General features: G+C 39.7%; 1 long non-coding RNA gene across 1 annotated transcript in view; it reads left to right on the top strand.

Moving 5' to 3' along the window:
• Nucleotides 1–4808: 4808 nt before the first annotated feature.
• LOC120749152 (uncharacterized) overlaps nt 4809–10848 on the top strand; it is a 78539-nt gene continuing 72499 nt past the window's right edge. The window contains exon 1 of the long non-coding RNA XR_005699558.2: nt 4809–5016. This is a non-coding gene — a long non-coding RNA (uncharacterized LOC120749152). The remainder of the gene's footprint in view (nt 5017–10848) is intronic.

Raw genomic sequence — 10848 nt, 5'->3', positions numbered from 1 at the left:
CCTGGTTCCATGATGATTTGAAAGGGAGCAGTGGGTGATAGAAATGGAAACTGTTATACTAACAGGGGTTTCCTCGGTTCTCTTTGAGGTCTGAAAACATTTATAGAAAATAACCCCCACAATTTTTAGCCTGATCTCTCAGCTTAGAGTGTTCTTAGTAGCTGACAGTGAAAACAATTCAGTCTTCTTTATTGTCGCCCCACAAAATAAGGAGGTTTATGTATTATACAGAGGAATTCCAAATCAAAGCTGGGAGTTTTAAAATGCTTTACAATGTTAGATAAAGAGAGTCTGGAGTAGAATTTACAAACGTAGAAGCCGGTGGCCTTGACAGCAATTTGTTTGTATTCTGGTTTTTGTAGGTTCTGTGCTCTATTTTGATAAAGAGCAACCAAAAACCTGCAGGACTTTTGACTTTGCTTTGTTGTGGCTGTGAGAGCTCAGCAGTTGTTAGAGCAGGGTCTCAGAGAGCCTGGGTTCAGCTCCTCACTTGGGAACTGGCTTGGTGTGCAGCCTTGGAAGAGATACTCTAGTTACTGATGAGGTGGCAATCTGGAGGTAGCGTTTTATTTCCTCTCTTGCCAAAATAATGTAAGAATTAATTAAAGTTTGCAAAACACTTCAAGATCCCGAGGCTAAATATTCTATAGAAGCACTAATGATCTATCTTGTAGGGTTTTGACCATATGCACACAGTCAGTTTGATGTTTTTCCAGAAAAAAAAAAAACAAAAAACCTCCTCTTGTCAGAATAACAAACTTGAGCTCTTCCTTATTGCTCCATGCTGTGATTTTTAATATAGAACAAAATGAGCTGCAATTGATGGAGATTTCCTGCAAATATTTTCATGCTATTTCTCCATGATTTAAATAATGCCTATCAATTTATCCCTACACTTACATTATTCGCTCAATGTTCAGTATTTTCTGGTCTTCCAAAGAGAAGAATGTGGTCTTCTAAAAAAATTGTAAACCAAACCATTTGTCATCCACCTTCTTTTCAGTAACCCCACCACTCCCTCCTTCGAAATACAAAATTATCATTTGAAAAAACTCACATCTAAACCCACATCCCTGTGAATGCCCAGTGTCTTTCATTACATGGCTTATTTAAAACCTACTGTGGTCGAAAGAAGGAAGCTATCTTGGAATGTTGCCTGGAAAACTGGATCACAATCCTTCTGTACAGGACTGATGCACAGAAAAAACTCTTTCAGGGTACAGTCTATTTTGTGTGTTAATCCAACCCCTGGAAACCAATAAAGCTTTTAGTTATCTATTACTTTCAATAGTTTCATTGCAACTTGGGAATTTCAACTAAATCATGAAAAATTAACGGGGGAAAAAAAGGGGACACAACATTTCCATTTATCAAAATTCTGATTTATGGCTAAAAACTATGTTATTTGGGAAATGATCTTTGTGAATAGTGAAGTCTGTAGGGCTTCTGATTGTTGGATAAAAAAGCCAAAGTTGGGCCTAAAGACTGTAGATGGATCAATTCCTACTCTGAAGACAAGTCAGAAGTGGCCAGGTCCTTTCTAGATGTAATTCTCTTAAAGAATGAGCAGAAACCTCTCACAATTTCATGCACAATTTCTATTCTCCGACAGTCTGCTTAAGTTCTGTCCTCCTCAGCTTCAGGGTGCATTATACGCTTAAAATGTCTTTATATTCAGTTCAAAAGATCAGTTATCTTACTTTCCTCCACTATTCCAATGTAGCAAGGAAAATTTAGGAGAAAAGCTCACTCACAGCTGCAAGAAGTTAATTGTGCATGTGATAACTAGGAACTTGATCTTGACTGAAGAATGGAAAATCATGCTGCACTCCAGATAAGTAATTTTTGCACTGAATAGTTATTAGTCAGATTTTGCTTCCGTCTCAAGAGCCAATGCTTCTGCTTTTTTATCTCAGAGAGAGGCTTAGGCCAGTCTTTCCACCTTATATTTAAGAAGATAAGAGATTTTTATGGTCTTCTCCTCTAAAAGAAAACAATATCTTGAGATATGTGGATGAAGGTGTATTGGAGTAGAGCTGACTGAATTGTTTCGATTGAAAACTTCTCAATTTTACTTGACAAACACCTTGTTCTCTTGAAGTTTTTTAATATAAGAGCAACTTAGTTTTTTATTGAATGGATTATTTCTGGTTTATTTTTGTAAAAACAAATGTAAAAAGGAACAAGCTTTGTGGTGTTTTTGATGGACTTTGAACTTGCTGCAATAACTTGCAGTCTAAAGTGATACAGCCTTTTTTAAAAAAAAATTTTTTTTTACCTTGCCATATCTCAGACTAATGTCAACACATTGCAAAGCTGAATGCCATTAAGTACTTGAGGCAACTCTGTTTAGTGAGTCAGAATTTACCTTAAAAGACAACACAGGTTGTTGTCAGAAAATACAGAGATTTGCACCAGCTCTGCAAGTCTTTCCTGAGTTTTAGGCATAATAACAGACCTTTTTTTTTTTCCCCCAAATCTGCTTGCTGTAGCTGTTGAATATAAAATTAAGTAACATTATCCAGCCTGCTTAGCGACTTCGGGATGAAAAAGGTGATGTTTGCAGAGCCATGTGGGAGCTGCAAGGCTCAGCGCCTATCTGTTAACATCCTCCCAAGGAAGGAGTTCAGACTCACATGCAATCAGTAGGCTACGATCAGACTTATTATGACACACCAGAAATTTGGTTGGGAACCGTATCTCCGTGAACCATTGTCAGTCGCCGGGGTTACGGCCACAACTGTGTTATCATTACACCCGCTGGGATTTTACTAGCAGCAGCACACATCAGTCTGTGGATGGCTGTGCTGTATAGCTGCTATGCCAGCCTGTTTCCTTGGATCCAGATCCAAACCCATTAAAATATTACAGCAAGGCACGCTGGATTTCCCCAGCTCAAGGTTGTAGCATGCATGTTAATCATGCAGATGATTTTTACATAACGGGGACAAGCCAAAAAAATGAGCCCAGCATCCAGACCAATTTTCTCAGCATAAGGGACTCATTTTTTCGATGTTCACACTGAGCTGGTATCCCAGACTTGGTGCTGAGCTCCCTGTCCATCCCCCCGCCACGCTCCCATGAGGGCATGGGCACCCTGGCTGGGTTCGAGTTGGACATCAGCAGGAATTTCTTCACAGGAAGAGTGATGAGACATTGGAATGGGGTGCTCAGGGAGGTGTTGGAGTCACTGTCCCTTGAGGTATTTAAGGTGGCACTCAGTGCCATGGCAGTGTTCAGTCACAGGTTGGTCTCAGTGATCTCAGAGGCTTTTCCCAGTCTCACTGATTCCATGGTTCTAAGAATCAGTAGGGTGAGGAGGTGAGCTTTGCTGAGGGGCTCTGCCAGGTCTCTGACATTTCACCCCAAGTTCTTGATCTGGTCTTTCTTCACTTTCGTGGTCAGCACTGGAACACTAGTGAAAAGTGTACCTTTATTAAAAAAATACAAAAAGGAAATATATTTGAGTCTGCAGCTGATCAGGTGATGTGATTTACAGGGCACGTCCCTCCAGAATTCCTGGAGTTTGTACTGAGCTCTCTTTAATGTGAAGTTCATGGCCATAGCATAACCTCACTTATGTTTTAATTGTGTACAATGTATTTATTGAAGACATGCAATACACTGGAGTAAATATTTGTAGAAGTTCTGGAGGACAAGGAGTTACCACAACAAAAGGCACTTTATTGCTAGTTTTTTTAAGAGTATTTATCTAGTGTCAGGGGTTTTTTGCATGTTGTGCTATTAAAAAAACTATTTTACTAAAGTTTCTGATGATTTGAAAGTTAATGTGTAATCTGAAAATTAAGGAATTAGCTGTGTTTATAAATACATGGAATTGAAAATGATGTGGGATTAGAGGGAGGATCTGGTGCCTCTAAAGAGACCATGCATTAAGTGTGGTCACTTTCTCACTGTATTCCTTACACAGCCAAGGGAAAGGAGCAAATAATACTTTAAATATATTTCACATTGTTGCAAAATGACAGCTTTTTAAAGAGGCAATTTCTGAATATATATCTATGTGCAGATAAGCAGAAAATTACTGAGAGTGCAGACATGTTACTGCAGCTTCAGAGCTGCAGTATTGCCAGCCTCGTGGACTCAGTAATTTAAGAAACCAGAGGAGTGATCTTGCAGATGAAACTGTGGGTGCAGAAAACCCTGTTCCTCATATGACTCCTTTTTTCCCAGGTTTGGTATTTCAAACAGATGATCTTGGTGCTCTAGGAAGGACAACATCCAGCACTAAAAATGGCCTGGTTTTGCCAGCACAGCTTTTTGCAAGGTCACCTAAAAGTTTCTTGCTGGTACCAACTAGTGTTATTCCAAGATAGCTTTGAAATTCACAATGTTTATGGCAGATGACCAAGCACACCCTTACAGAAGAGAGGCTAGAAAGGAATAAAAGTGTTTCTGCTAAGGGTGACCAAGTGTTCAAGAATTGAACAGGAAATTACCCAGGCTCCTGAAGTTAAACCCAGAACGCTTATTCCCTTTGCCTTTCCCTGACTGATTTACCTTTGGCTGATGCCTGTCAGCTTCTCCAAAACCCCCCTCTGCATTTTGCCTCGCTGTTCTGAGCCTGGGGAGTGCAAAAGTGATATCTGCAGTCAAATCATCATCCAAAGTTATAAGATTCTAATGCCTAGAATGTTTTTCTCTGAAATTATTGCAAAGATTTGGCTTTGAAAGGCTTCCACATCACCCAGAGGTCAAGAAATGCCAAAGATTGGCTCTTAGGCCCTGTTTGCACTCAGATAAATTCCAGGTGGCAGCAATTTTAGGTGCTCATTTACTGTATTTTAGGCTCTTGGGGTAAGGCAGCCATCTCAAAGGTCCACCTTAGAGAACAGGAAAAATAAATACCAACAAAGAATTAAAAAATAAATAATGCCCCTGCTAAGCTAAGATTGACAGCATTTTGCAAAAGAATCTGGCATCAAAAGGAGGGAACAAGCACTGCTGGGAATTTTCTGTTTTTAGAAGTGGCAGATTACAGCACACAAGGAACTGGTGAGTAATATCCGTTGTGTCCTTACTGGCACCTGGATGGCTGCCAACATCTTCATTTCAGTAATTGTGCTCTCATTGCTGTGCCGTGTGAGAAGCAGATCCTGGGGACAGTGAGATAGAAGTTGTGGTTTTGTCTTTTTTTTTTTTTTTTTTTTTTAGGTGGTTATAAATGACTCAGTGTTTTACCAAGAAAGATAACACAATTTAATGATGCTAGTGGGATCTGGGTTAGTACTGTAAAATGAAATGGATGTAAACGGCCTTAACTCTTAACTTAAATATTTAAATGTAATTGCTTCAACTTTTATTAATTTTTGGATTTCATGAACAGCCAGAAAATTCGGGTTTTATGAGAAAGCTCTGCCTTCAGCATAGGGTAACGTGTGTTGGTTTTGGTGTAGTTAAATTTGTATGGTAAACTTAACTATCGGTGTGCAAGGGAGTCCTACTCGCGTTCGCTAAATCCACTTTTTTCCCCTCACTGAATGTGTCACGTGGCCAGTTACTCGTGGAAATCAATTTTTAAATACCTGTGCAGGTCTGTTTGCAGAAGTAGGTTACATTTGTTCATGCAGTCAGGAAAGGGAGAAATCCCAGATTGTCTCTTTTGAGCGCAGCTCAGCAACCCTCTGAATACCGGCAGCTGAGCCCCACGCCGGGGGAACGCCGCGGAGAAACTCGGCTACGTCTGGATAATGCAGTTCCATTCACAGCACTCTAGGAACACGATGAAAGGAGTTTGTCAGAACGTATTGTTTGTGGCAAATTATGCATTCAGCTCTAACAAGCAGCCGGCGGCTGCCGTGCTTTGCGCGCTGCCGGAGCTGTCCCGGGAAAGCGACAGCTACCGGGAGTCTCCATCCCGCCTGGCCGTGCTCCGTCAGAAGTGTTTTCCCACCGCTCCGGGCCGGATCAGCCCTCCCCATCTCACCCTCAGTTCAATTAAGACGTGATGTGCTTTTCTTCCTCGCCGCTTCCCTTTTATCTCCTCCTCTTCTACTGCTATGACATTTTTCTTCTCCTTGTTAGGGTTGGTCCTGAATACTGATTAGGGTTAAATTTGCTGTAGATTGCCGGAGAAATAGGCCAGCCCCGTGGTGCCTGGTGTCTTGCAAACATCAAACCTTTCATGTTCAGAGGGTTTCAAGAATTATCTGAGTTTTCAGCCTTTGTTTTCCATAAGATTTAGACCCAAATCTTTTTTTTTTTTTTTTTTTTTTTTTTTTTTTTAACTGCATTCATACTTCTCCGCTTGCTAAGTTTCTCTGTGAAGGCTCAGTGCAAAATCAAGTAAAATTTTTCTCCCAGGCCTGTTTTAATGATGAAGGTTTAGAAAACCTCAGAAGTTGGGCTGCCCCAACAGAGAGGTTTTTGCTGTATGATAGAACCGGAGCTTGGATTGGTTGCTTTGGGATTTGGTGACTGGTGGTTGGTTTGTTTGTGGCTTTGGGGTTTTATTTTTGGTGTGTTTTATTTGGTTCCTCTCAGTTTTTAATCCTGTTTTTGAATTTTGGTTCTTTCATCCCTAATGCTGGTGTTTCTACTTCTTAGCTTTATGCCAGTTAACTCAAAACACTTTTTTATGTCTATATATTATGAAGCTAGTGATGATGTTTATAAAGAGTTAGTTTGAAATATTTTAAAGTTTTTTTAAAAAATTAGTTTTAAATCTGTTCATGTAATTTTCTTATGACACCAACATAATTAATTTCTAATATTTACATTAGAAATTTCACAAAGAAACACAAGAGACTGTCAGATTCTCAAACTTGGCAGAGAGCCTGAGAATAGAGATGAGCTTGTTTGTCTTTGCCATTTGAAACACCAAGTCTCAAAATCAAACTGTGTCAGGGACAACTGATATATCCCATTAATTTGATTATAATTTGATTATTATTATTATTTAGTTGGAATTTTTGACTTGACAAAATAGCAACAGCAACTTGGTCAAAACCGAGGTAGAATTTGATCTTTACCAGATGCTGTTCATTTTGTTATTGTGGTTTTGGTGTTTTTTTTTTTTTTTTTTTTTTTTTTTTGTGTTTGTTTTGTTTTGTTTTGTTTTGTTTTGTTTTAGTTTTTGTGGTTTTTTTTAAAGTACTTCAGCCTCTGGACACTGCTTTCCAGGAAATACACTTTTGTCTCTTGTGGCTTTTAATGCTGTTGAGCTCATGTGTGTACCCCTGCTTATGTGGAGAATTAATGTGCTGGTATATTGAGTCTTCTGTAATCTACAGGCTCACCCTATTCAATCTGTATAAAATGTAACCCTGTGTTGAAGCTTGCATAATGTTGGAATGCAAATTATTTAGTAGCATTTTATCACTGGAGTGTTGCATTTTTATTAAACAGCCCTCTAAGGGAAGGTTTTGGCCTCAGCAGAAATTGAAAATTCAGCCTATCAGCTATAAATGAATTTTCAAAGCACCATAAGAAATAAGAGGGTTATGAGAGGTTTCTGCAGATACTCCATCCTTTCTAACAAAGCTGAGAAAACTCGTACAAATTTGGTGGAAATTGTTCACAAAACTCTTATAAATATTGGTGCAGTTTTCACCAAAAAGTCAATAATAGTCACACAATATATTAGAGTGACTGGTCTGTTTCAGTGCATGAAATCTTTGGGAAGTTTTTCCTGAGGGATTCACTCCATTTATTTGCATTTCCTGATTCATTTGGCCAGATATCATTTTTGTGTTGCTGCTTCTATGTTCTCTGTTTCCTACTCCAGCAATTATAAGTACCTTCTTCTTTGACTGTTGCTTTTTGGAGACACAACATGGGACAAGGGGGCCACACTTAGCAAAAAGCAGAGATTTCAGCAGTTCATGAAAAACTGGCATCTTGTAGAATTTCCAGGCCTGCCATTTGTCATCATTAGTGATTCCTGATGTTTCTGTAGCTGTTTCTACAGAGCAGACCTAGTGCTGTTATGTGATTCGGGAAGCTGCTTGTGTGAATGATGATGTATCTAAGTGTTGGTTTGTCCAGAGTCGCTGTGGATTTTATTTGTTCCAAGGTAAATTGCTGACCCTGAGAATGGCTTAACCAATTGTTCCGCAAATACCGCAGGTTGCAGGTGCCAGTTTAGAGGAAAGGGAAGTTTATAAACAGGGGTTTCAATCTTGACAGACACATTTGATTCACAGTTTTAATTTTAACTCTTCTTACCTGAATTTTACCTTACCTATAAAAGAGAAAATTTGCTATAGTAGCCCTTCAAATCATGCTTCAGGTAGTTAAGGGTCAAGATCCTGTCCTGGCACAGAAAGTTTAAGGTTTCCATGAACTCTGCCACTGTGGCAAGCAAATCCTCACCTGGTGTGCTCAGCAAAGTGTACACCTATGCCAATTTCCACTGTTTTTTGAAGATTGAGGAAAGGGTGAATAAGGGCTCCTAGTTCTTTTTCTTACCTGAAAGTATTGGCTGAAAATACAGAGAGCACTAAATGGGACTTTGTGGAGTGTAGAGAAATCTGCATGTGGCTGGCAGCAAGTGCACATAACTTTATTTCCGCTTTTGGGGGCATAATAGGATTCTCATCAGTATAATCCATATACTGGAACTACAATCCATAATACTGGAAGTTAGGAAAGTGCAAGGAATACTATGGTTTCTTCATCTTGGAGTTTCCTGTGCACCAGTGATAGTGTTTTAAAATGCTTTTAAGCAGAGCATTGGATGTCTGCTGGTGTCTTCTTAATTTAGCCCTGTGCAGTTCAGCTTCCCCCATCATCCTTATTGGTCTAATTAGGAAAATGAAATTGCTGGTTGGACTCCTAGGAAGTTAGAGTATCTCTTGTGTGTAACTTGCAGGATCCTGTCACCTTGGTTTAAAAAGGAGCTAAATGGAAAACTGACATGGTGGGCTCCTACTCCTTGCTCTCCTTTTTTGGTACCACACTGATGAATTTGCTCGTGGGGATCGAAGCCTTCCAAGCTCAACACTGGCCTCTGATAGTTTTAAAGCTTTCCTAATGGTTTGAAGCAGATTGTGAGACATCCTCTTTCTAAACCAGTTTTATGTGGAAGACAGCTCATCTCCAGAAACTGATGTGCTTCTCTGGGTTTTTTTAGCACAAGCCTGCACAGAGAACAGAAGCTCATTGGCTACTCTGAATTTTCCCATTCAGCAACAATTACAGAATCCTCTTGTGCTAAATAACTGCTGCTGATGTACTATGAAAATTCTGCTGCTGATAGACCCTGGAATTTCTCTTTGCTGTGTTTGTGAATTTGTGTAGAGACTTTTCATTTGTCCCCAGTGCAGCCAGTATTGGCATACATACCAAGATTTAACTAGGGAGCTTAGTGCTCTGCTTTTTAAGTGGGTGCATAGTCAGCCTTTCATATTAAGGCAGAATGCTTGCTGCAGAGTTTCAAATATTTTCAAAATCCAATTTGTCTGAGTCAGAGCTGTGTCCAAACCGCTGTTGGTCAAGGCAGCTGATCAGATTGGCAAACAAAAGTAGCTTTTGTGAGTACCAGCTCTTTTTAAATCTCTGTTCCAGCTACATTACTCAGTCCAAAAAGCTGCTTTTTCCTGCAGAATTTGCTTGCTTCCATTAGATTCACTTCACTGCTATGGTATGGAAATAATATGGGAATGCTACCATAAGGGAATAGTTTAAAATAGATAGATATTTAAAGTATGCAACCAATGTCACATCATCATTATTGAAAATTACCAAATGCTTGGGTAGTGAAGAGATGTGTTTAGGTGAAAACTTTTTAGGAGTGATGCAGCTGCATTTTAAATCAGTATAAGTAGTAAGTTCTACAGTGTTCATTAGGACATGATTATTATGCTTAGTATGGAAGCATGTCTTCCAGTGAAATGCTTCCAGCTTTTTATGGATAAAGAATGGAGATCTTATTTGTTCAGACACCCCTTCTGTTAAATCTGTGTTGTTTTAGGGTTGTGGTGTTTTTTTGTTTGGTTTTTTTTTTTTTTTTTTTTTTTTTTTTTTTTTTTTTTTTTTTTTTTTCTTTTCCCCTAGTGAATTCCTACTAATTTTGACATTTGAGCTTCACATTTGTGTTTAAATTTGGAGTTTGCAGTGCTTTTTTTATGAAATTAGGATTTAGGCTCGAGCATTTTCTTTTAAGCAAGGAATCTCTGACCTGATAGAGACTCTGCACAGTAACCATTGTAACGTGTCAGGCTCCTCTTTTTCCTTTTTTCCGTGACTGCTGCATGGAATCTGGGCTGATGCTAATCTAGAGGGACACTCACACCTCATGAAAGAATCATCACTGCTAATCAAATCAGAGTGAAAACCCACCACTCTGCATCAGTGGAGACATTTAATGTGCTGAATATTTCATGCACTGGGGGCTGTGGCTGCAGACAAAACCCTCTCAACAGCTCCTCGTTGCGTGCAAATATTTACTCAGACACTCTGGAGTGGTTGAACTGGTGCGCAGCAACACGGGGAAGCCCGGAGTGATCCTTCTAAGCGATGGTAATTACAAGTGACTCCACACATGCTGGGTCACGGCGGCTTGCAGACAGCCCCTTGCTTTGTCAAAGCTCCCCTTGCCTGCATGATTAAGTGGGCAGCGTGCCACAGGAAATTTGATGCAATACAGGATGACAAATGTCTGTTTTGGCTGCTGAGAATTGAACTCAATCGCAGATCTGCGGGAACATCAAAACACAATCAAGGGCTGACATCAAACCCGCGAGCCAAGAGAATTCCTCAGGCAAAAAGGGCTGAACTTGAAAGTACAAGAAAAGGAGTGCTTTAGTTTGTGTGGTGGTGCAGCAGTTTGTTTTGCTGATTCCTTGCAAGGAGAGGGGTAGAGGAAGTAATAACCCAGAAAAATGT

This window comes from Hirundo rustica, chromosome 2, assembly GCF_015227805.2.
Source record: "Hirundo rustica isolate bHirRus1 chromosome 2, bHirRus1.pri.v3, whole genome shotgun sequence".
Classification (NCBI taxonomy): Eukaryota; Metazoa; Chordata; class Aves; order Passeriformes; family Hirundinidae; genus Hirundo; species Hirundo rustica.
This window is presented reverse-complemented; position numbering and strand designations above follow the sequence as displayed.